The following is a 26,077-nucleotide window of genomic DNA, read 5'->3' as shown; positions in this document are numbered from 1 at the left end:
AGCATTTGATAACATCTTTATAAGGATATACATGAGTATTTACACGTATATTTTTCATCTCTGACACCAAATTTGAGTTTATAGTGCCAGATATATTTTCCACTGTATGAAAATAAATGCATGTAAATGGGTTCTTATAGCTCTCCATTTTTAAAAAACTTCATCATCTGCTATGAACAATTTGGAATATTTTATCCTACATTCATTAACAGGCAACGATGGTAGACTCAGTGCTGTGATCATCAACCCATCCCAAAGAAGTTCACATTCCCTCAGCCCTAGGCCACTCTCCCTACGCAGTCCCTCATTGTCAAGGGGGTTGCCGGGGGGTGCTTCCTAATGCCCGGATGGCAGGCGCCTTCCACGAGCATGTCTGTACCATGCAGGGAACATGTATTTTAGTCAACACGCCCGTGTCCAGCACCTCCCAGGCTTGTGTACTGAGACAGAAAATACACACACCAATACCCCTGGCCTCCAGGGGCTGGGAACCAACTAAGGGAGATGGAGCAAGCACGTTACTGAATGACACCGCTGAGGCCTGGCTCCCACTGTGTTGGCTATCCCATGCAAACCTTCAGCCCAGGCAAGCAGCCGTCTCCTGAGCCCGCAGCCTTGCCTGCCCTTAAGGGTTATCTTCCAAGGATAATTTACAGAGGACTGATAACCCAACATCTGCTCAGCCAGCATTTCCCACTGCCTTCCTGAGCCACTTGGTTCAGCAGCCAAGACGGAGAGGTCCGTTCTCTCGGACGGCACAACCATTCTAGTCCACATCCAGTCAGTTCCTGTCTCCAACGTCTTTTATCTCTTTGTGCAGTGTCCCATGTGACATTTCCCCTGTCTGACCCAGCCAGCGCACAGGTTTGGGGGAAACAAAGGGCCATCTAACACTAAGACCCCACCTGCCTCAAAACCCCACCCTTCTCACTGTGTCTACTGATTTTACAAACTTGGTGCGTGTTCAAGGGCTACTTTAGGTTTCCACTAACTCACTACTGAGCCATCGCTGGGCTCCTTAATTGTGCTTGCATCACTTAATATTCTTGATCTTCAAGTCAAACTTCCTTACTTAATTTCATTAGCTTAGTATACAGCAGAAGAACCACAAAGGGAGTAAAGTTGTCTAAAATCATACAGCAAGAAGTGATGGAGCTAGAGTCCCAATTTCTACTCTGAAATTTTTCCCTAAGCCACCAAAAAAAAAAAAAAATACACTTTCTTCTGTTGCAAACCATGAAGCCCTACCGTCCTCATCATGAAATGTTTAGCTGGCAGGGAGGATTACAGACTGGAAAAAGAGTGAGTTTTGCTTTGTAGTTGCAGTTCTTTATGGAAAGGACAGCAAGAGAGGAGCAAGAGGAGAGAGAAGGGAGAGAGAGAGAGTGATGTTCAAGTATTATTTCATTTTCTAGTCAGTATAGGGTCTGAATTCTGACTCAATCACTTGCTATATGACCTTGGGGAAATTACATAATAATGTCAACAATTTATTGGCCATTTTCTATATGCGAGACAGGCCACTAAGTGCTTGGCACACACTGTCTCATTAAATTAAATCTTCCCAAAACTCCTGACAAGGAGCTAACATTATTACATTATTCATGTTTTAGAGAGGGTAGAGCACAAAGTAGACTTCCCAAAGTCAAACAGCCCTTAGGTTGAAAGAGGCAGAGCCACCCAGGGACCAGCTTAAGCCCAGCTGTCACTGCAGGAGCCCCCTGCAGGCCAGCCCCAGGACAGACTCCCAGCAACTTTCAGGGGTTAAATCAGCAGGTCTCAGTGGAACCCCAGGAGCAGGTCATCCAACTTCTTGTGGCTCCGTACTCCTCACATGTCATGATGAAACAACAATTCTAACTTTCTAAGTTGTTTTGTGAAGAATAAGTAAGACAGGGCCTGAAGGGGGCTGGAAGCAGAAGTAATCAAAAAATGATTAAAATTAGCTAAGGAGATGGTCTTCATTTTGTATAACTGATTCAGTCACCTTTAGTTCCACATAAAAATAAGTGGCAAATACAAATGCTGGGTTTCCCACAGCAGAACTCCCCTAAACTATAAAATTGTCATTATCTGGTCTCATTTCTGTATCTGTCTTTTGAGTTGCTGAAACTGAGCACAGATTTTATCTTTCCTTTCTTTGCTATATGACTAAGTCTACTGAATCGGGGAACTTGGATGTCTGTTGTGAATGTTGTAAAAGTTGTGTTCACTGCCCACTTGTGTAGAAAGCTCTCAAAACCTCCTAGGAGGGCATACAATGATAGAAGATCGTGGAGGTTGAGAATGAGTCTCATTAGTTGAATGACACAGAAATTGTTTTACATATGGTCACGGCTGTGTTGGGGCCTTCTTTGTGAGATTCACAGGGAGGACTCCATACTTTGTGGAGTGTATGTATGTATGTATGTATGTATGTATGTATGTATGTATGTATGTATCTATCTATCTATCTATCTATCTATCTATCTATCTATCTATCTATCTATCTCTATATATGACTACTCCAAAAACACTCACACTATTTGCAAATGGAACTTAATTGTTTCTAAAAGACAGAAATCAGAGTTTGCAGTCTTATATTCAGTTGGTGTCTCCTCTCCAAGGAGTCTAAGAGTTCTGACAGAGACCCAGACGGGAAAATGCACTCAAGGAAAACAAGAATAAGGCAAAACTTCAGATTGGGCCTCACGTTAGTACTTGAAAGGTTAAAAAAAAAGAGTTACATTAAAAAATAGTCGGCTCATAAATGTGACAAATAAAAGCATTAAAATTTCGCTTTTCTGTTTTTACATATGAAAACAATTACCCATTTTGACACACTCCAAAACTTCAAAATATTCCATTTTGTTACTTTTTAGGGTCTACAGGGAATACAACTTGAGTATTTCCAAGTGTGATACTTCCTGAGCACCTCTGTTTTATCAGATGAGCCTTGTGTAATTGTGTGTGCTCTTTCCCACAGCCACAGGCCTAGAGGAAGGCAGTGTGGGTGCAGGCCTGGACGGACGGGGTGGAGACCACAGGCAGGCCAGTGGCCCGTTCTCACCTGGACCTACACTTGGCTTTGGCAGCTGGCACTGGCTTTGGGAGGGTGGGATCGCTGTACAAGGCAGGTGGTGCCAGGACCCTGGCCTCAGGATTCTGGGCCTTGGCAAGGTAATCAGCTATTCAACTCTAAGGAACTGCGGGCTTGCCACACAGCTACGTCTGGAGCCTTGGCTGGTGTTAGGAGAACAGAACTGTTGGAGAATGTGTGCCTGCGAGGTTGCTAATGGTCTCCAAAGCTGTACCCCCACCAGTGTGCTATGCCTTACCTTGTACTCATGAAGAATAAAAAATACCCAACTTTTCCAATATACACACATCTTCATATATTCTAACCTTGAACTTAAGAAACAAAACGGGTGCTGGTGGCTCACTCCTATCATCCTAGCTACTCAAAAGATCTGAGGATTGAAGTTCAAAGCCAGTTTAGGAAAGTCCATAAGACCCGTAAACACCAAAAAGCAGGAAGTTGTGGTTCACATGGTAGAGTACCAACCAGCCTTGCAAAGAAAAAGCTCTCAAGGACAGTGCCTGGGCCCTAAGTTCGAGACCTAGCACTGGCACACAAAAAAAGGTAGATAGACAGACAGACAGACAGACAGACAGACAGACAGACAGACAGGCACACAAATACAGAGACACATTCTAAGTAAGTACTACCCAACACAGATCTTTTTCATTTAGCACAACTATCAATAAACTTTTTCTACCTGAATTGTGACACATTTTGGAGTATGCAAATTCAAAAGTTCCGGGGTGGCATTTAACTAAGAGACTTGACTCCAGCTATCAGGAATCAATTAAGAGAGTAAGCTTATAATGAAAACAAAGAGGGTGAGACAAGGGCGAAGTGGGGAGCCTATGCAACAGCAATATCACAAGACAATATGCTAGAAATGAGCTGTGCAACTTACAGGGAGATGGGGGGGGCAGGAAAAGAGGGAGAAACAAAAATACGTACTCAGTACCTGAGTTATGTAACTGTAACCCTTTTGTTCATTACCTTTACAGTAAAAATTAAATGAAAATAATAAAAGAAAACAAAGAGGGAAGGAAGGCTGGAGTTGGTGAGGCTGATGACCTCCACCTACAGGAAAAGGTGTGCTAATATTCCACGGGCCAGGGCAAGTGATTGGAGTCCGGGGGACAGTGATGAGCTCCCCACCAGTGACAGGGCCCAGTGGGGGCTGACAGGGCTTGTCCCAGGCACTCCAGGATGAGGGGCTCCTCACCAGTGACAGTGGCAGCTGACCAGGGATTGTTCGGGGCACCCCAGGATGATGAGCTCCCCCTGCTCCCCTCATGTACAGCCCTGCTGACTGCCAGCACAGGCCCTGTGGAAGCACAGGGCCGTTTCACCTGTACAGAGACCCCAGAAGCCACGCAGACGGCCCTACCTCTCACAGAACCGAAGAACGGAACCACAAAGGAAGAGATGACCTCGAGATAGAATGCCAGGCAGTAACTCTGACAACACGATCTGAGCTGGTCTCTAGATTTCTTTTGAATTAATTACATATGTAGGAATGTGAGTTAGAAGAATCTAAGGGTACAAACTCTAGGTGCCAGGCTAGAAAACCTATTTAATTTTAACCCTTGTAAATTTCAACAAGAATTCTCATACAATATATACAAAACCATAGCTATCTATGTCATAGATTCCAATTCAAAGAATGGAATAAAATGCTCAGAAGAAAAAAAAAAACTCTTTAATGCTGAACTGCATGTAAACGGAATATAAACATAAACACACAAATTCCTAGAAGGTTCTGGATCACGCAGCCTCTCTACCCAGGACTTGTGTTTTGGCTCTCGTGTGTGTGTCATGGGAGCTCTTTGAGGACGATGCACTATGCCCACTGGCACTGAAGCCGGGCCTAGACGTTGTGTAGCGGCTGGAGAGGCAAGACGCTTACCTGCCGCGTCTTCTGGAGAGCTCTCCTGGTGCTCTGGAGACGCCCGAGGTCTATGCCAACACCGCCGTCTTCCTCCCGGGGTCTCCGGCACTGTCCCCACACCCGCGGCAGGCCGTGGCCACCACTGAGCGTCCTTCAGCTGGGACAGCAAAGGTTCAGGCTTTTGACAGCAGGACCACTGAGCCACAGCCAAAGCTTGGGAAGCGCGTGTGCGGGGCACCCCGAGGCCCAGCCGGGCTCCATCATGAGGGCAGGGAGAGAGCTCCTCCCCTCCCCCCTGCACCGCTAAGAGGCAGCCACCCCCCACCAAGGTTCTGTCCAGGGCAGGGCCGAGGAGATGGAGGCATGACCACGCAGCACGCTGACCCTGGGAAGAGGGCAGGGGCGAGCGCAGAGCGGAGGCAGCATGGGCCTGAAGAACCACCAAAACCCCCGCCAGACACAAAGCAGCAAGAGAGACAGAGAGAGAGAGAGAGAGAGAGAGAGAGAGAGAGAGAGAGAGAGAGAGAGAGAGAGAGAGAGAGAGAGAGAGAGAGAGAGAGGCAACACAACGCGCACGGGGCAGGCCATTCACACGCCCCAAGATGAAGCCAAGAACACGGGTGGGCAAGGGGCTGGAGATCTCGTTCTAGAAAGAAAAGTAAGGGGTACAGATTACAGCATGCCCACTGCGGTGGCAAACATCGCAAAGTGACATTAGATCACAAAATGCTGTCGTTGAGACCTTCACATCCAAGTTACAAACACAAAGGAAATCCTAGGGCGCTGAAAGGCAGCAGTGCCTGGAGGGGAAAAATGGAAAGGCAGAGCGGTTAACACTCAAGTGATTTTCCCAACGGAAAGACCATTAAAGCTGTTCTTAAATGTACAATGCACAATTTACCCCACACACCAGTGTCCAGCTGCGATGGGATGAGGGGCTGGAGGAAGGTATGGAGGAGAAGCTGGAGAGTCCAGTGCACAGAACACATGAGGGTGAGGTGAGCAGGAGGCCCAAGAGAGCTCAGGGCAGGAGGAGAATGGCAGACAAGATGCCCCACTGCAATGGCCTGGGACAGGCAGCACCGAATCTCCCTGTCAGCACTGCCCAGGGCATGCTGGGCATACAGGCGCCCAGCCCTGCCCTCCACAGACCCAGCTCTTCCAAGAGGACCAAGCTGAGGCAGCTCACACACACCTGAGCCAGAGCCGCTCTGTGAGACTGGGAGACATGCTGGGAACCACAGACGTGGACTGGACTTGAGAGACCAACAGTGGAGCACACACAGAACTTCAGGGCCTGCCACGCGGCTGCCTAGCCGCTCCCACTTGCCTAAAGCCCCTGTCTACTCTGCATGTTATACTTTTATGGGGGCGGGAGAGTACAGTTCTGGGGCTTGAACTCAGGGTCTGGGTGCTGTGCCTGGGTTTTTTGCTCAAGGCTAGCACTCTGCCACTTGAGCCACAGCCCCACTTCCAGCTCTCCAGTGGTTAACTGGAGATAAGAGTCTCATGGACTTTCCTGGCTTCAGACTTTGATCCTCAGATCTCAGCCCCCTGAGTACCTAGGATTTCAGGGATGAGTCCCTGGTACCCAGCTATTGTGATTCTTGACTTACTTTTTATTCAAATCCAAGGTAACTAAATTTATAAGATACTTTAATTGGTGTTAGAGATCAAGCAAATAATTGGTGTCCATTTTTTTTAATTTGCAATCTTTTTTTTTTTTTTTTTTTAGAAAAGAGGCTATGTGTTTCTAAAATATATATTGCTAACTACATATGAAATGAAGACAGCTCTTTCCTGGGGAAATTTCTTATGTCTGATAAGTCACTACAGATGAGACATGGTGAGACTGGCTTGATATGGAAAGACTGGCTAAGCCCTACAGTACATACACTGACAGCTTTTTTATTCTTACTGTAATAATTTCACTAAATAAAAGCAAATCATTATTTGTTATATTCACTAAAACAACCCAACAGAGTATAAACAAATGTGGTGCTGAGATGGCATTATTCATTGTATTATTCACTTATTATTCACTTATTTATAAAGTAAGCCATATGGCCAATCATTTACTAGAAATGGAAAAAGAGATGCAAGCATTTTTTCAATTGAAAAATGTTGTTAATAGAATATCTTCTATAAAATCACATCACCTAAACCAGGTCTCCCTCTCAGGTTAAGCATCAGAAGGGTAGACCTTTTGAGGAAGGTGCTTCTAATTATATCCTCAGTACCCCCAAGTGCTCAGTGCATAGCCCACCCCAGGCTCCATCCTCAGTGCTAAGAGCCAGTCTCTTCCCCCTCCCTCAGTGGCACGAAGAATTCAGAGGGCTCCTTGGGTGTCTCTCCCACATGGCTCAGCAGCAGCACGAGGAAAGGGCTGGCACGGCTATTTCCTCTGTGTATCAGTAGCAGCAACACTGGCGCAGGTGTTCAGACCCACCCTGAAGGCTGAGAGCTTAAGCATCCCTGTTTTGCCGTCCCTAGACTTCTCTGTGTCTGCCCCTTTCCCCAGTGACAGAGCTGTATCTTCCTGTGATCATACTTCATGTCTGCTCCCTAAACAAGGCATTACTATGAGACTGAAGTACTCCAGTCCTATGGAAAGCTCCCCTGGGGAGCTGATTGTGGCCATGTGGTGCTCACGCCACCCATCCTAACTACGTAGGAGGGTCAAGGTTGGAGGCCACGGGGGGCAAAAGTCTGTACGTACTCATTTCAACCAATAAAAAGCTAACCACATTGATACACACCTGTCATCTCCACTAAGTAGGAGCTGGAGGAGGAGGATCAGTTCCAGTCTGGCTCAGGCATAAATCTAAGGTCCTATTCAAAAAAGTCTCTAAGGCAAAAAGGGCTGAGGCAGAGTTCAGAGGGTAGAAAATCTGCCTAGCACATGTGAGATCCTAACTTCAAATGCCAGGATTGTCACATGCACAAAACAAGTCTATTGTGAGGAGGTCTTATTTTACTCTTGAATTTTTCCTTCACACTCTCCACTCCCAATAAGCAGGGGCATTCCCTAAAAGTGCCTACTAATGAAGAAAGGGCACCGTCATAGAAAATGCTGGCCACAGCGCAATTCTGGTCACTTTGTTGAGAGGATTCGGCCTGCCTTTCTGGCCCAGAACCACTCTGTTTCCAAAGGCTCTTATTTTATTTTCCTAACCTTTCACAGCACTCCAGATAGATGGGAAACTATCAGCATGTCAGATCTTTACAGAATGAACAATGGCTTCTTTGCTTCTGTATTTTATTTCCATGTTGACGTTACTGATCAGTTCCTTCTCAAGACACTGGCATTCAAATTACCTAGTAGCTAGAATGGGGCTGGACAACAGAGCTGAGCATTTAACATCATCATAAAACATTCTCTTAACTAACTATCCAGAGCCAAAATCCCAATTATCACAATCACCTAGAGGGTTTTTGTTCTTTGGTGTGTTTTTCCCCCCTGGTACTGGGGTTTGAACATGGAGCCTTCATGCTTGCTAGGCAGGCTGGCTTGATTTGCTGGCTTGATTTGGCTCTACCACCTCAGCACCTACATTTTGCAGAGCTTTCTGGATCTCAGCAACCTGAGTAACTAGGATTATAGGCATAAATCACTGGTGCCCTACTAGTGAGTTCTAATTGTGAATTTCCCAATGAAGGACAAGTTTCTAGAAGAAGAGTGATATTTCCCATTTACTTATTAGGGAATTTTTAGGAGGACCGTGGTTAGAACGCAGGGCCCTGCGCTTGCTAGGCAGGTGGTAGAGCACTGCGAGCCCTTTCTGCTGTGTTATGTTTGAAAAGGGCCTTGTGTTTGTGTCTTTGGGTTGACTGAAGTTCAGCCGTCCCGAGTATCCAGGATGGCAGGCCTGGGCTGCCCACCCAGCGAGGCACACAGGCCAGGCTCTGGGTACCGTGGAAGGTACAACGACCATCACCGCAGTGTGGAAACGCTGGGCACAGGGGTGTGAGCACAGACATGCTTCTAGTGTGTAAGAGCCTCACAGAGCCACCTCCATCATCAAAGCTGCAGTGCTCCGTCCCACACTCATCATACATGGGCCCCTGGAGGGCAGACGCGAGCCCCGCCCCCTTATGGAGATGAGGAAACAGAGGCTGCTCAGGTCAGGTCACTTCCTCAAGGCTGGGCAGCTCCAGAGTCAGGACTCTATGAACCATCCCAGTAAAACTGCAACATTAATGTTGGCTTTCTTGTGTTTGGGTAATGGCAGTCTGTCCATTGCAGGTGTTTATATTTATGAAGATGTAATGATAGCTAACATATGTCAAGTACTTATTGTTCATTCTCTGCTAGGGATCCTAACTTATTTATGATTTACCACAATCCCATGAAGTAGGGAAGTTTGACAAAAAATATCTGGTGCATCTGAGGCAGAGCGCTAGGCAGACTGTGCAAGTTCATACAGAAATAAAAATCAGAGAAATACAAAGCAAGAAAAAAATCACATGGTACCTTATAAATACGTCTGTTTTCACTGCATTTGATATTGGTATAATTTGGGGAGGGGAAGGGAAAAAACAAATTGTTTAAATAGGGATACAGGTTGACCCATTGCAACAATGAGATGTACAAGATGCTATGTCAAAAAATGAACTTTACAATTTAGGCTGGGGGGGGGGGCAAGAGGAAGAATGTAGTTGTGGAGATTGGAGGAAAGGGAGGGTAGGGGAAAAACGAAGGAGGAGGCAACAATGCTTTATAAGAAATGTACTCATTACCTTGCCCATGTAATTCTAACCCCTCTGTACAGTTTTTTCACAATAAAAAACTTATTTTAAAAAAAATCAGGAAAATCTAGGTCCAAGCCATCAGCTCTGGGCATTGGTAGCACTGGGGCTTGAACTCTGGCCTGGAGCTTGTCTGATAGAAGCACTACTACTTGTGGTGGGGAGGAGGGATAGGGAAGGTCACGTCTACTGCTGAGGGCCGGCCCAGGTGGGGATAGGTCATGCCTGCCCCGAACCCTGGCAGGAGGAAGACCTGGCAGCCCATGCTTCTTTTCAAAAGGTGAAGTAAGGACAAATCTTGAAGGCTTCCCAGGTGATGGAATATCAACGGGAGCTTGGCTGGGAGGCATCCCCAGTGTGGACCTTCGGAGGTATCTGAGAGCAGCAGCATTTAAGCACTGACTACCCAGGGGAGGGAATCTCACTCTGTTGGGGAATTAAGACCACCGCTGCTCCCACCAGCTTTGCTCCTGGCTTGACAAATACATCTAACTCTCCATGGGTTGGGACAAGCACTGCACCCAGCCAGCTCCAGACACCCACGGTGCCTCCAGGAGCCAGTGCCGGCCCTGGACAGCTCCTTGGCCAGGGCCAAGCTCCTGACTTGGCTGTGTGGACACAAAGCCGTCTGCCCTGCCCGTCAAGCAGCCAGAGCCCAAGGACAGTGGAGAACACATGAAGCCACTGATTCTTCCCTTTGTCAGCAAGTCTGTAACTCTCTGGACTAACTGTGGCTACCTTCAGCGCTTCTGGTCCAACCTCACCCATGTTAGGACAGGAACATCGGCAGAAGCTCCAGGAAGAATCCATCCTGCCGTGAAGATGTGTCTCCCAGTGAGCCGGGGTTGCCTGCAGAGGGGCCCAGGCAACTCCTCACCTGAGCCTGTTTGCTGGGCATCAAGTTTAAAACCAAAGGCTACCCCCAGGAGGCGGAGTGACGCCATGCCCCGTTCTCTAGACACTGTCTTCTTTGTGCCGGGCCAAGCCCGTGCGAACCTGGTTTACTCCTGGGCTGTGAACAGACTGAGATAAGTTTCAGACTCCAATCTTGACACTGAATTTACACAAAAACTGTTCTAATGTGATACACAAAAAGTGCACCCCAGTGTCTTTTATGTATGTGAAAACAAACAAGTTTCTAACTCCACAGGCATTCCTACAAGATCCATGGTAAGAATTCTTTCTTCATTGTGGGGCAGGGCTTCCTCAATAGGCTGGCTATTTGGAAACTGAAACTGTTGAATCAGCCGCCTGAAGACATAATTATTTTTTACTTTGGCATGAAGTGATAGGCTAGGAAGACACAAGAGTCATTCCCTGTCATCCAGAGACACAGAGACACAGACAGACAGACAGACCAACAACATCATCCAGAGACACACAGACATAGACAGACAGACCAAGTCATCCAGAGACACATAGACAGGCCAACAGCATCATCCAGACACACACACAGCCAGACAGGCCAACAGAGTCATCCAGAGACAGACAGACAGACAGACAGACAGACAGACAGACAGACAGACAGACAGACCAACAGCATCATCCAGAAACACATAGACACAGACAGGCAGACAGACCAACAGAGTCAACCAGAGACACAGACAGACAGACCACCAGTGTCATCCAGAGACACACAGACACAGCCAGACAGATTCCATTGTCTATGCTCAGCCACTGCAGTACACTATGCTTTCTTCATCTAACAACAGAGCAGTTAGTAAAAACTACATCTAAGTTTCTTGTTATTTTCCCCACTGCTCGCTTTAGAATAACAGTAAGGATAATAGTTGCAGGTAAGGTAATGGCAGTTTCTTGCTTATCAGTGGAATATTCTCTGGCACACAGCTTTACCTGGAAATTAACATGTTAATAAACTTAGGGCACACCTGACCACCCCAGGAGGCAGCACTGGTGGGCTTTCCCCACAGATAACAAGACCACCTACCCATTCTAAACCCACACTTTGTGGACCAAAGTGACCAAAAGTGAAAACATCCCGCCAAATCCCAAAATCCTGACTCACTTTGTCCTTATGGTTTTAAGCTTTAAATATATCTGGCTAAAGAAAATGCCCGACTTAGTGTTTCCAGTGGCAAAAAGGGAAGGCCTTCCAGTGCCGGGCATGCATGTGTCTTCTGCAGTTGGGAAAATAAAATTCCCTATTCAGTTGTGCCTGGTGGGGCTGGGCGGGCAGCGGGGGGTGGGGGGGGAGGAGGAGGAGCACATGCAGAGCAGGGGGGTGCAGGCAGGTGAGCGGCAGGGAGGGAGAGAGACAGGTCTTTTAACAGCAGCCACCTGTGTTTGCACTGCATAGCTGCTTTAGGTGAGAGTTAGAATTCACCTCTGCAAATTTTATGCACACAGGCCGCAAGTGTGTGGCCATGTAGAGTAAACTCAGAGGGAAGGCCCAACAGAGAGTGCATTTCCCTGTATTCAATGAGGAAGAAAGCCACATGCCTTCACGCACAGAAAACCAGAGAAACTGACTCTGAATTAGGTGGATTTGGTATTTTTAGTTTAATATGCAGGAGTCATTTTCTGCCTTTTAAAATAGTACTGTTTTTCCTGATGAAGCAGGTATTGTCTGGGAATCACATTTACATAATCTTAAGAGTTATCTACTTCATTTCAAATGCATTTTATATGATATTATTTACTGGGGTGATGACGGACTGGCCAAGGGAAGAATTTCATGTCTTTACTATGCTCAGCAGGTGACCTCTCCTGTTCCCCTAACAAACTCACCATCCAGCCTGGCTTCCTCAGGTGGGAGGTAAGACACAATCTCACCTCCTGGTGTGTGTGTGTGTGCATGTGCGTGTGTTCGTATGTGTGAATGCACACAATCCATGCATCTGGTGTGAGTTGTCACATGTGTGTGAATGCACACACATCCACACCAGGTATCTGGTATGTGAGTGTACATGTGTGTGCAAATGCATGCACATCTCCAACACATCACACAGCTTGAGGCAGGTTACCATTCTTCCTTCTGGGAGGGGCTAATACCCAGTGTGGTTGGACAAACTCAAATCAGCGACCTGGACACGCTGAAGAGAAAGGAGAGGCCTCAAGCCCTGGGGCTCATGACTATCACCCCTTCTCCTCAGAAGACAGGTCCAGAAGATTGATGTCCAAAGCCAGCCCAAGAAAAGTCTTAGAGACTTCACCTCCAAAAACAGCCAGCAAAAAGCTGAGGCAGGTGTGGCTCAAATGGTAGAATGCCAGCCAAACATGCGGTCCTGGGTTCAAAGCCCAGCAGTGTCCAAAACAAAAAAGATCAATAGGACATCAATATACATGTACAAAGCACACACATGTACACACAGATGCCACAACTCTCATACCCACACAAAAATGCACACATGCATATGTTACACATATTACATAGCCCAGGCACACACATACAGGCACACACCACACACACATGTACACATAAGTACATAGACACACAGAATACCCAGCACACATGTGACATATTTCATAGGTAAGGATTGCTAAGTCTTTTAAAATATTACACAGACGTACAACTTGTGTTTGTTTTTCCTTTCTTTCTTCCTTTTTCAGCAGCACTAGGTTTGAGTTGAAGCACCATGCTTGCTAGGCAGTGGCTTTGCCACTGGAGCCATTTCCTCGGTTCTTGTTGCTTTAGTTATTTTTAGGATTGGCTTCACATTTTTGCCCTGGGCTGGCCTCTGACCACAGTCCTTAAAGTTCCTACCTCCCAAGAAGTGTGATCACAGGAGTAATTCCACCACACCCTGACAACAAACAATTCGCATTTCTTTCTATTTCTAAGAATTTATATAAATACATCTTAAAATACTTGGAAACTGCTCCGACCTGTTTAATTCTCAGATAAATATATGTACCACATAGAGACACATTATTTTCACACTGAAAAGCATTCATTCCCAAGACAACTCTTGAAAATAACAGAGGTTCTGCTTGTCTGGAAAGAATTTATTTTCTTTTCTTGCATTTGTCATCTAAGCTCAGTCAAATCAGCCTCGAGGTCAACTGAATATCACTCTTTTACTCTTTCTCAGTTTCTAGGAGAAAATTCTCTCTCTGTTCTGTTTAGGAATGCAAACTCACAATCCGATGGTGAAATGCTCCCAGGACCCCTGTCCTCCCCCATGGACATTTCCAGCCCAGCCCAGTCAACCTGGGCCCCTGCCCCTCCTGTTCTTTTCCTTCCTGCCATGCTCTGCGGTCAGCTTTCCTCTGGCAAGTCTTCTCCAATTGTATAATGTTTACTTTTACCAGCTCTTTTTAGAACTTTACTACCATCTCCTTGGTGCTAGCCCTCCATTTCCAGCAGATTAAAAGAGTCAATATTTATGTAAGCAGACTTTGCTGTCGACTTTGTGCGATTCGAATGAAACCATTTCATCGAGTCAAAAACGCAAGTGCCCTTTCAACAGAGAAATAAAAAGTAAAAACCCATCTGTTGATCACAGAAGTTAACTTCAGTCTAACCCCGGGAGCTACAGAGGGCCTGGCGCTTTCTCTCCTTCTGTATTTCCTGATAAGGCACTCGAGCAAAGCAAACAGAATACCACTCCTTTTAAAGATCTTTCTCTCAGCCTTTCTCTGAAACGTCATCAATGTTAGCTTAGGTCTAGAAGCACAATGTAAAGCTTCCTAACTTTTAATTTTCAGTCATAAAACATACTTGAATTTATGCCTAACCCTAAGCTTAAATAGTGGTAGGAGCCATATTATAGTATCTGTGAATATTTATAGTATCTGATTTGTTTAGATTCTCCTGAAAACATCTAGAAGACTTTCAGAACAACAACAATTATTTAAATATATTCTAGAAGCCAGAGCATAGACTCACACACCTAGTAAAAACATGATGTAAATCCTAACCCAGGTTTACACAGTGCCCTTTTATGCCTTTTTATCCAGTGCCACGTCCTCTCCCAGATACAACAACCCTGGGAGAAAAGGGCTCTCCACCAGTACTTCCTATGACAAAAAGCTACCCACAGCCTTTAGAAACTGCACATTATCTTTTCTTTTTTTTAATTGATGACATCAATTAGTGGGGCTAGGCATCCATTGATGTACACAACCCTTCTTAATCATAATCTTCTCTGTTTCCCCCTGCCCCCCAACCCCTCTGATCCCTCCCCACCTTTACCCTTCCCCTCCCTAACCAACTCATGGAGGCCCTAGCCTCATTTTCACACACGCACGTACAGTATTCTGACTATATCAACTCTCCCACCTTACTCCCACTTACCTGCCCTCTCCCGCTAACATGTACAGAAACCATACACTTTCTAACATCCAAAAACATCTCTAAAGAGCCTGGAAAACACACACATTCTAGGAAGAATGCCATCCCTAAGATTTCCTTTTCACTTCCATAAAACACAAGTTCAAAAATCTGCTTATGGGCTGGGGAGGTGGCTCAGTGGTAGAGTGCTTGCCTTGCATACATGAGGCTGTGGGTTGGATTCCTCAGCACCACATAAACAGAAAAAGCCAGAAGTGGTGCTGTGGCTCTAGTGGTAGAGCACTAGCCTTGAGGGACAGTGCCTAGGCCCAGAGTTCAGGTCCCACAACTGACAAAAAATAAAAAATAAAAAAGTCTGCTTATGTTAAAATAGCACAAGATCTAATCATGTTCTTTTAGGCTTGGGGGGGGCTGGGAAGATGGCTCAGTGGTAGAATGCTTGCCTTGCATGCCTGAGGCCCTGGGTTCGATTCCTTAGCACCACATAAGAAAAAAGAAAAAAGCCAGAAGTGGCACTGTGGCTCAAGTGATAAGAGTGCTAGCCTTGAGCTGAAGAGCTGAGGGACAGCACCCAGGCCCAGAGTGCAGGCCCTACGACTGGACCAAAAAAAAAAAAAAAAAAGATCTTTTAGGCTTGGGGGAATTCCCGTTATTCTCTTCTCATTCCTACTTCTGCAAAATAAATAAATTAATAAAAATTTCCCTTCCTGTCATGTACAAAGCCACCTCCTTTTCTCTGGTCAGCAGGCATACATTAACTTCCAAATCTGTCACCATCATACTACCAGGCCAGGGGCCCCAGGGCCAGCTCCAAGTACGTTTGGTTCAAACATACAGCACACAATACCCACTTTTAGTAAGAAGCAAAACCAGATTCACATACATACACCACACAACTATGTACTCCATGAAAGAGGCCTGGCCTACCTCTGCACCGGCAGAGCCAGCAGGTGCTCTCCAGGCACAGGGGCTTCCATGAAAGAGTCAGGGCAACCAGCCCTGTGCTCCCAGGCACAGGGGCCTCCATGAAAGAGGCAGGGCCCACGGCCGCACCGGCAGAGCCAGCCGGTGCTCCCGGGCACAGAGGCCTCAGGCACACGTGCTGACCAGACAAAGGCTTATTATCCACAGTAAACCAAAAGTAAACAAGGCCAATTTCCTGGCACCAACAGAAGTCATGTTATCAAAATACAACTTTCACCAGGACACTCTGGGTATATGGTCCTTTTGATTGTACACATTAATAGCCGGAATCTGAGAAATCAAAAAGCATGCATGGCTCTACTTTCCTGATATAAAATGTGTTAGAGCTGCCACAGAGTACTAAAGAAAAAGCTCCTCACGGGAGAATTTCTGTTACAAAACGTAACTGAACTGGTATGATTGCAAGTTATCATGTTCCAAAGCTATAGAATGTGAGATAATCACCCAGGAAGCAGGCTGCAGGGGTCCATGTCCCTCTGGGTGGGATGGCACACAGCGGGGCAGGAATCGTTCCCAGCTTGTGTCTGGGAGGGAACTCAATTCTAGCTTTAATTTCCAGTGTACAGAAAATAAGAGTAGTGGAAGAACAAAATACATCAGCCTCACAACAGCAATCAGACATACTTAGAAATTCAGAAAAACAATGTGAAATGTTTAAATAAATAAGAAGAAAACAGGAACACAAATTGTTAGGAGAGTGTCTTGAGATGCAAGCCACCAGACGGAACAAGCTGAGCCACAGACTAGGACACGCTGGGAGTACCGATACAGCCTTTCTCCCAGAACATGCAAAGGAACGGCAAAGTCACAGAACACAACTAATTACCACCAAAAGGGAGTTCCGCTTTAAGCCAAGTATTTATCTGTTAGAGAAACTACTGAAGAATTTACATAATGTTACAGCAGGCATTTCTTTTCACATATTTGTGATAATGAGTATGCAGAGGGTAAAGAAAAAAAGATAGGTTAAAACATTATGTATGTATGTACATGTGTACATATACATATGAGAGAGAGAGGAGTTGGTAAAATGTCTTCTATAATTTGGGATATGTGTAAAAATCAGCAAATAAAATAAAAAGTTTAAAATAGAAAATAGGAAGAAAAACAGAGAATATGTCTGGCAAAGTAACCAAGCTTTACTTTTTATTTCTATTTCTTTCCTAAAGTGACAAAATCTAGTGTATTAACTGGGCTGTGTTATGTACAATCTTTTTTGGCTTCCCTACATGAATACATTTATATCTGTGAGCATAAATATCCATGGGTGTAACTGAGACAACAACTGCTTCCCCACCACCAAAAAAACAAACAAACAAACAAACTCTTACATTTCTGGAAATTATAACTCTTAACATGTGAACGTCGCGATCACTCGTACACTTCCTCGTCTGCCCTTTCCCTGTTTTGTCAATCCTTCACTGCTGAGCAGAGGGTCTGGGAGCAAGGTACTGGATGGACAGGCCTCTGTCTTTCCCGTGGCCACACCACACAGTGTATGCTGCACGTGGAAACATGGGTATTATTTTTCTTTTTAGTCAGTCATGGGGCTTGAACTCAAGGCCTGGGTGTTGTTCCTGAGCCTGTTTGTACCCAAGGCTGATGCTCTACCACTTGAGCCACAGAGCCACTTTGGGCTTTCTGGTGATTAATTGGAGATAAGAGTCTCACGGATGTTCCTGCCCAGGCTGGCTTTGAACCACGATCCTCAAAGCTCAGCTTCCTAGGTAGCTAAGAGTACAGGTGTGAGCCATGGGTGCCCGGCTAGTCTCTCTTATTAAGTGCAAGAGCGCTCTAGTGGTAACCACAGGCTGTGTGCTCAAGCCAGGGATGGCCAGGGAAATGCATTAGGGTTCATGCTTCAAAGACAACTTGGGGTGAACTACAAAGAGGCAGGACATTCAGGGGACCTGAGCAAGGGTAAAGAGAGAATGTCTAAATCAACATAAACACAGGGACAGTTTACAAAACTGGGAGAGAGTCCCAGACAAAAATAACGGAAGACACCAGTGAGACAGCAAAGGGTATTACCTTCCACAGGTGAGTGTGTGTCACACATGCACAGTGCAAGGCCTGGTCTCAACAGGTCACCCACTGGACTGGGAGACACAACACACCAACCAGCAATAAATACACAGAACGACTCCACTGTGTCCACGAGTTCAAACCCAAGACAGCCACTGATCAAAAATGCTCAAAACTGTGTTTGCACCCCAGACACCAGTAATGCTGACATGAGTTCACCCTCAGGGAGACGGAGAAGGCAGGGCTGCTGGCTCACAGTATACCAGGCCCTTCCACAGCTATGCTAAAGTAAGTGCCCACCCCAGCCAAACTCACCACTGCCCCGGCCCAAGCACAGGCACCCCACGAGGAGACCAAGCAATGCCCCACGAGGAGGAACACCAGATTTCCGAAGTATTTCCAACACGTGGAAAGAGTATGCAGACAAAAAACTCTACGGCCTCACCTGCGCAGGCACATGGTTTGGAAAGAGAGACAGAGAGTATGGTAGGGTGCTGGTGAGGGAAATGGCTCTGAATGGGGAGCCCGGGGTGGTGACATTTGCCAGCATCCCCAGGGTAAGTAAGCCTCTCCTACAGCCAGAGGCCGGGGCAGAAGGCTGGACATGGCAGGTGGGACCAGGCCTTCACTGGGCAGACCTGCCAGAGGGTCTAGCTCTATGGAACCCACTGGTCACAGGGAGCCCTGGCTCCAAGGGACTGAAATAACACAGTCCCCCAGCACTGAGTCACACCTCATGGCTCCATCTACAACGGCCTGGTCAGCATCCACAGGCCCTCAGCTTGTTCTCCACGGCAGGCCACTGAAGTCCCTCATTAGGCCAATTCAACTATTGATTTCTACTCCTACTGTTTATAAAGAGCAGAAAAATGTCCCATTTTCAGTCCCGGGAAAGACAACTCACAGAATTAGTGGCTAAGATGAGGCAAAAAGAAAATCAATTGACAACATTGTTGTCTAGTTGATAAAACCGTTCAAGCAATTTTATCATATAACTAAGTTGACATTTTTTTTTCTGCCAGACCAAACAGTTACCAGACTCAGGACAGAATGCAGTCATATTTTCCTTTGTGACATCACAACTCGGTAAAAAATGAAAACAGATTCCATTTAAATAATTTTACAGTCCTAAAGAAGCTCCTTTTACAACTGATGTGGTCTTTCAAAAAGGTGATGAAGCAGCTTTTAATGATGCATATGGCTCATTTACAAGTACAATGAGTATAATTAAATAAGTCTTTTATCTTGGGGATAGGAGTCTGTTTTGGATGAGTTGGACAATTACTGATAGTATTTTATATTCCTTCCCATATTAAGTTCAACTCGAACCCAGTAATATTTCATGGAAACCCATTGTGCAGTCCTCTAATGTGCAGCAGTATTTACAGATGACCGTGGCACAAACTCTGCTTTTAAACAGCTTCTAGACAGGAGCCTAGTGAAAACCCTCACCGCACCCATCTGCAGCAACGGGGGTGGGCAGGTTCTATGGTCTGAGCTCTCGGACACTGCATTTTTAGGCAGTAGAATAATAACAATGGGATTCTGATATTTATGGTAATGGTGCAAGGTTTATCCTAAAGCCACAATGAATCATTTCTAGATTAGAGATTAAGAGCTTCTCTTAGGAAAAGCAAAACTGTTCAGATTTTAAGAAGAACAACTAAATCCTCAGGATAAAACAAATACAACATTCTCCCAGACAACTTTGAAAGTCAATCTGATTATGCTTTAAATAATATGGAATTAATATGGTACTACGTGAAACACAAACAGGAATCTAGACAGGATACAAAGGTAGTTACTGACACAAAACCTCTTAAATTTTGAGGAAGAATGGAACACAAGGCTCAATCTCCTGTCTCTTGAGCATTTTTAATCCTTTCCCAATTTGCAAGATTAGAAAATTAAGTCTCGGCTCATAATTACCAAAAACAAAAACAAAACAAAAGAATGTGGTGCTGGGGTCCTGGCCAAGCTCTGCCCTGAGCACAGGTATAGGGTCAGCCCGCTCCCTCCAGAGCACAGCTAAGAGACAGCCACGCTCCCTCCTGAGCACAAGGAGATAGAAAGCAGGCCACTGTGGAAAGCCTCAGGGTGGCCCAGGGAATGCAATGTCCTAGAAAGGTCATAGTTTGAAAAGCTTTTCTCAGGGTTATCTGCTCTGTAACACACAGTGTTGGCAGAAATGCAGGACAAAGGGAAATCAAGTAGTGGGACAACATATTCTCCAAGATGATCTTTACCAAGTATACAGATGGCTGAAAGGATGGGGGTCTGCTGACAGCCTTCCTGCTCCCCAGTGGCAGGCATAGGCCACAGCTACACATGCAAATACTGACTCTGAGCCCTGACAGGTGTCAAGGCCACAATGGTAATCAAGCCTCCAGGCTTCTTTCTGTGGAATGGGTACCTGCAGGTACCCCTCAGCCAGGCCCTTCACTGCTAAACCACTGGCAAACACACAATCCGGAACGCTGTTCCACTCTCTAGAACTTTTTGCTTTTCAAAACCACAGCTACTAGTGTTAGAAGGAAAGAATAGCAAGCAAGCTAACAATTGGCAGGGCCTATGCATTTGTAATTTGCATTATTTTTTTCTACTTCAGGTTAAAGATTTGCAACTTTATTAAGTAGTGACATTTCGAAAGTACAACTTAGTACTTTTTCCAAAATTAGGACATGGAGAAATTTAAGTTCAACACAGCTACATGAATGTCTCTAGAAGCACCTATCTCTTTGTGACTGCTATTCTGCATTAAAAACAATAATAATAGCTGTAGTCATTTTCAGAGAGCTCCTGGCCTAGTAAACACCAAGACTCAAAGTTTCAAATCAAGAAAGAAAACTAAAGAAAGAAAACACCAATAATGCTGAGCCCTTTCCCTTACGCAACCTTCAGAAGGTGAATATTATTCTGTGGGAAAAAGCTCACCAACAGGGATTTAATATCATTGCCAAAATAACTGCATCATGCCATCACACAAACCAGCTCGTCCTTCCTGGATACATGAAACCACCAGGCACCACATCAGGACCTCCAACCTGGTCCACACATACTGCACCACCAGCACAAGACAGCACACAAGCCAGCATGCGTCCACATTTCCATGCACAGAACATAACCGGCCGATACGTGTCAGAGCCGCTGAACTGGCGGAGCATTCCCGCCCGTGAAGAAGGCAGGAACCCTTACAGAAACTCCTCCCGGTCCCTGTGTCCCCAAGCTGCTGCCCAGCAGACCCCCAGGGCACCAGCAGAGTATCTCTCACATGCCATCTGAAGCACAAACAATCCGCCCCATGTCTGGGAAGAATGCTCAGCTCAGTCAGCATGGGCACTGGTGGTACTGAAGCACCATCCCCAAAGGTGAGATGGAAAGCCTGTCTGAGGAGCCTCGTGAGGAGAGAAACATGCACAACCCAGCCAAAAGACACAGGCTCACACAGTGTATCCCATGAACCACACAACGTGGCCAGGGGACACAGTTTCCCACAGTGCATCCCAAGAACCACACAACAACAACCTGACCACAGGACACAGCCTAACATGGTGTATCCCATGAACCACACAAGCTACCCACAGGACACAGCCTCACATGACACATCCCATGAACCACACAACCTGACTGCAAGATACAGCATCTCATGATGTATCCTATGACACAAAAAAGCAAATGTGGAAAAGGCTGTATCATTTGAGAACCAGAATGCCAGGAGGGGCTAGAGGGTAGAACAGAAAAAAATTGAATCACCTGCCAAAAGTAACAGTAGGCCAACAACAAATGTCAAAGGATGGCACATGGAGCCTCCACAAGAATTTGCTGGCCATATAGAACTTAAAGTGACAGGCCTTGAATGTTTTAGTGTAATTTTAAATCATGTTCCACATACCTTGCATGTTAAAAAAATAAACTCTGCTAATCAGCTTATGGAGATGTACATGCATTCCTTCAGTATTTTCAATAGAATTTGTTGTAAAAGAACAAACACCGAGTCTAGGCACTGCCTCATACCTATGATCCCAGCTACGCAGGACACATTCCTGCCTCCAGGATAGGCCCAGTGATGTCAGCATCTTTGTGAAGATGGTCAAGCGCACCTCCCACTCCTGGACTGCTCTCCTAATGTGTGAAATGAACACCCCAGGAGACACAAGTCTAAGGTCTCTTCCAATTCAACTCTAGCATCCTATGGGTTCAATGCTGAAAGGAGCCAAGCAAACATAACCATCCCTGATACAAATAAAATCCTTGAGTATCAAATGCAAAGAAAAAACAAATCTTAAATATAGGCCAAAAAAATACACTGGATTTTTTTTATCAAACATCTGAGATTTCACACCACACTTTGATAAAGCTTTAATTATTCAAAAGCTTGGCTACTAGTACTTTGCTTCCACAACAGCTAACTGAGCAAACTCATAGGCAGAAACACAACTGAACCTCCAGTTTCATTCAGGTTCCTTCAGAAATGCTAGAGGAACTTCTAATGAACTGCTCAGAAAATATGGTAAGTTATATAGAATGTCTAAATACCAAGTGATACTGAAAACCATAATGACCAAGGAACTTAACTAGCAAGGTTATTATGAGAGCTGGCTGCAGTCTGTGAATGCCTTCAGTGTCTTTTATTGTTGTTGTTATCTCTATGGATTTTATTTCTGTTCTTCAGTTTGACATAATAGTTGGCCATGCCTTAGAAACAAGACTTGCAGCTTGTCCCTTCAAAGATCTGTGCAGTAAGGATGAACCCAGGGCTTGACTCCACGAATCTCACACTAAGCACTATACCTGGGGAACAGTGTCTGCTAGACAATGCATTTTTTTTCAAAGCACCCAGAATAGAATCTGTAAACCACAAACAAATGATTTTCCATCCATCACAACCTATTTTAATTCAAACGCAGTATTGAGCCACACAATGGAATAAATGTGAGGTAATTTTATAAATTTAAAACTTTATGATGATGCATTTTTATTTATACTTCTGGAAGACATGAAGAAAAGAAAAAGAAAGGAAAGCAAGAACACAGTTCAAGAGTTAAACTCTCTAACATTCTACCATGATGCCTAGCATGAAACTAGCAAGGCTATGATGTAATCTCTTGTTGAGTTCCAAGGACACTCATTAAATGACTTGAAGATTCTTAAGCAGAATCCTTTTAAGGAATTTTGGCATGAAATAAACACATCTTACTGATCAAATCACTCTCTGAGTACATGTAATGAGATTTCCTTTTTTGCTCCTCTAATGATGACCTGTTTTTCTCTAGAATTGTTACTGAGAAAAGTGTTTTTCAACTAGTCATAAGAATGACTTCCTCAGAAGCCTTGCCTTTGTGCCATTAAAGCGTCTGGAAAATGTCTTGCTTGACTCATTCATGCTGTCCAAACATACTACAGGCAACCGCTGGCCATCAATTTTCTCTAGAACAACTCACAATCTATGCATGAAGTTCCTGGGGAAGGGCACCTGACCCGTCAGGCTACCTCAGTAGTTGGCACGTTGCAAACCACATACCAACATTCTGTTCTGTTACCCTGCCCAGGACAGAAGAAGGCCTCTATGCATCCAAACCCATGGCCTTCGACAGGCAAAAGGCCAGAGGAACAACAGAGCAGCCTTGAGCTATAGTTGATGATCATTCTTTTTAATACTTACTGAGCTATAAATAAGAATCAGAAATATAAAGTTACTAAAATTGCTTGAACATAAATTCACATCAGAATATTTGGAGATAATAAAATAGAACCAGTAGGACTATGAAATTCCTTACCAAAAGAGTTATGAACCCACATGGGACAGTCACTGAAACACCACGTTGGTTGAAAACATTATCTTTTAAAAGTTCACACATTTTATAAAGGTGACCTTCTCAGTAGACAGGAAAAATGAAAGATTGTACTTAATGAAGAACTGTTGACTGAAAGCAATGCACAAGATCTTCCTTCCCTTTTTTTAAGAGAGAGAACTGAAGTCATAGATAATTGGTCTTTAAATTTTCTGAACGAAAAACTTAATGGAGAGAGGTGCTGGGGCTCAGCTCCATTACCCTAGCTGCCACGATGCTGAGACCTCAGGATGGAGGTTCAAACCCAGGCAGGGAGTGCAGTCCATGAGATTCTACTTCCAATTAGCCAGCAAAATGTTAGACTGGGGGCATACTCAAAATAAAAAACTAAGGTGGAAGGAAGACAGCTATATAATGAAGTTATCTACAACATATCTGAAAGTGAGACACAAATCATTTGCTTTATCAATCATGCTCCTTACTTCCTACTTTCTGAATTCACCCAAAGAATCATTCACTAATGAATTGGAGGTGTCAAGGTTTTCCGAAAGTTTTATCCTGAGGGGATACAGACACCGTGTATGTAGACTGATAAGTCGATGTACATATACCAGCTCCCCCAAACCACTCCACTCCACTGGGGCAGTGGCTATCTGTCAGGAGCAAAGATGTTCCCTGCATCTTTTGCCTTGTGCAGAAGCCAGGGCAGAACCTGTGATCCTCCTCATGGATGGTGGCTATGTCATGAAACCACAGCCCGCCATGACATGGAGAGGGCCCAGCTTGCAGACAGAGGGCCAGTAGACTAGGGCAAGGCTGGCACTGTGTAGATTCATAGACAAAAGGGCCCGGCAGCCATCATGCAGGCTGAGGTTTTTTACATTCCCACTACTAATGTTGGAATGGACATGTCTTCAGAGCCAGAAATCTGATGGCAGAGCCTCAGTAGGCGTTCTGGAACAGCAGGTTGTCACTGCTTATGGTCCCTCATTGTTCAAAATTCATTCATTGGCCAAGGATGGAGGGAACAGAGGTGATGGATCAAATGGCCCTAGGAAGCATGACCGAGAATGGCCTTCCTCAGCTCCTCCTAGTACAAACACATGCTGAAGAGGCTGGGAAATCTGGGGCAGCAGTTCAATGAGGAAGGATTAACCAGGAAGACCTTGATTAACTTTGAAGATATTCTCACTGTTTACTTCAGCATTTCTCCTGATCTATTTCTAAAAGAAGGGGGAGGGGGAACGGAGCTAGTTTAAGCATGGGCTTTGATGGCTCCTTGTCCGCTAGAGAATATTCCTTTACTTTGGTCCAGAGCTGCTGGTGGTAAATAAAAACTTTTCCATGGATTAGAGCCAATTGAACTGATAAAACAAAAGGCAACATTCACGAGCTGATATTCTGAAGGCCAATGTTTTTTCCATTAGTGGCAAAACATCTGAAGTTTGGGAAACCAAATTATCAATGTCAAAGAAAGAAAAAAATCAGCCCTATAGTAAGTACTGTTATTTACATGAAAAAAATGTAAACAATGAAAAATGAAACAAGAAGTTAGAGAAAAACTCATCTGATTTCTTCCTGAGTCATCGAGCTTAATTTCTCTCTGTAGTCCCCTTTCAGGATATGAGCAACACACACAGACACACACACACACACACATACCTTATCTGTTATTCCCACATCTAAATCCAATGATATGTAAAGCATAAGCATTTAATGGTGCTACCTCTTTTGACTTTTAGAAGAAACTGGGAAATTTTTTCAGTTTCATGCGCCTGCTAACTAAATACAAACTGAGTGTTTAATGCCAGGAAGGTCTTACTGCACCATTTTTGGCAACTTCCACAGAGCTGAAAATAAATTGTGTATTCTCTGCTCTCAGAGGTGCTCCTGTACTTTTCCCTAATTGTTCTTCAGTATGTTAAAAACCTAAATGAGCCAACTCAATTGAACAGTCTGCAAGTATCATCTTCAAACATACATTTGACTCTCTTTCCATATCAAGTAATACTGCTAACTCATGGCTGCCCACTACACCAGCATCCAGCAACACAGACGGGGCACAAGTGGCAGGGACAGGGAGAGAGGAGCTGGGACAAAGAGCCATGTCCATGGGTCAGATGTCTGTGTTGAGTCTTTAGGAGAGTTAATGGTGGATTTTCGCTGGGAAGTTTGTCTCAGCAAAACAGAACAAAAGGACAGTAAAATCAAGGAACAATGGCATTCAGGGTCAACCTTCACTAAATAAACACTAATTTATTTTCAAGAAAAAAATTTAAGTGAGTCTTTAGAAGGAAATTAACAAATATTATGGCATTTGAAATATC

General features: G+C 44.9%; 1 protein-coding gene across 14 annotated transcripts in view; it reads right to left on the bottom strand.

The window, feature by feature from the left end:
* LOC138837084 (muscleblind-like protein 1) overlaps positions 1–26,077 on the bottom strand; it is a 162,322-nt gene that overhangs the window by 81,454 nt on the left and 54,791 nt on the right. Inside the window, exon 1 of one of the 14 annotated variants that reach the window (XM_070035869.1) lies at positions 4,965–5,081. The exons of the other annotated variants lie outside the window; for them this stretch is intronic. The gene's annotated coding sequence lies outside the window, so the exon portion shown is untranslated. Of the gene's footprint in view, positions 1–4,964; positions 5,082–26,077 lie in introns of those variants that run through there. 14 annotated transcript variants of the gene reach the window in all.

Source organism: Dipodomys merriami, unplaced genomic scaffold, assembly GCF_024711535.1.
Source record: "Dipodomys merriami isolate MVZ:Mamm:240054 unplaced genomic scaffold, mDipMer1.0.p SCAF_261, whole genome shotgun sequence".
Taxonomy (NCBI): Eukaryota; Metazoa; Chordata; class Mammalia; order Rodentia; family Heteromyidae; genus Dipodomys; species Dipodomys merriami.
The sequence above is the reverse complement of the archived record's forward strand: the minus strand, read 5'-3'. Positions and strand labels throughout refer to the sequence as shown.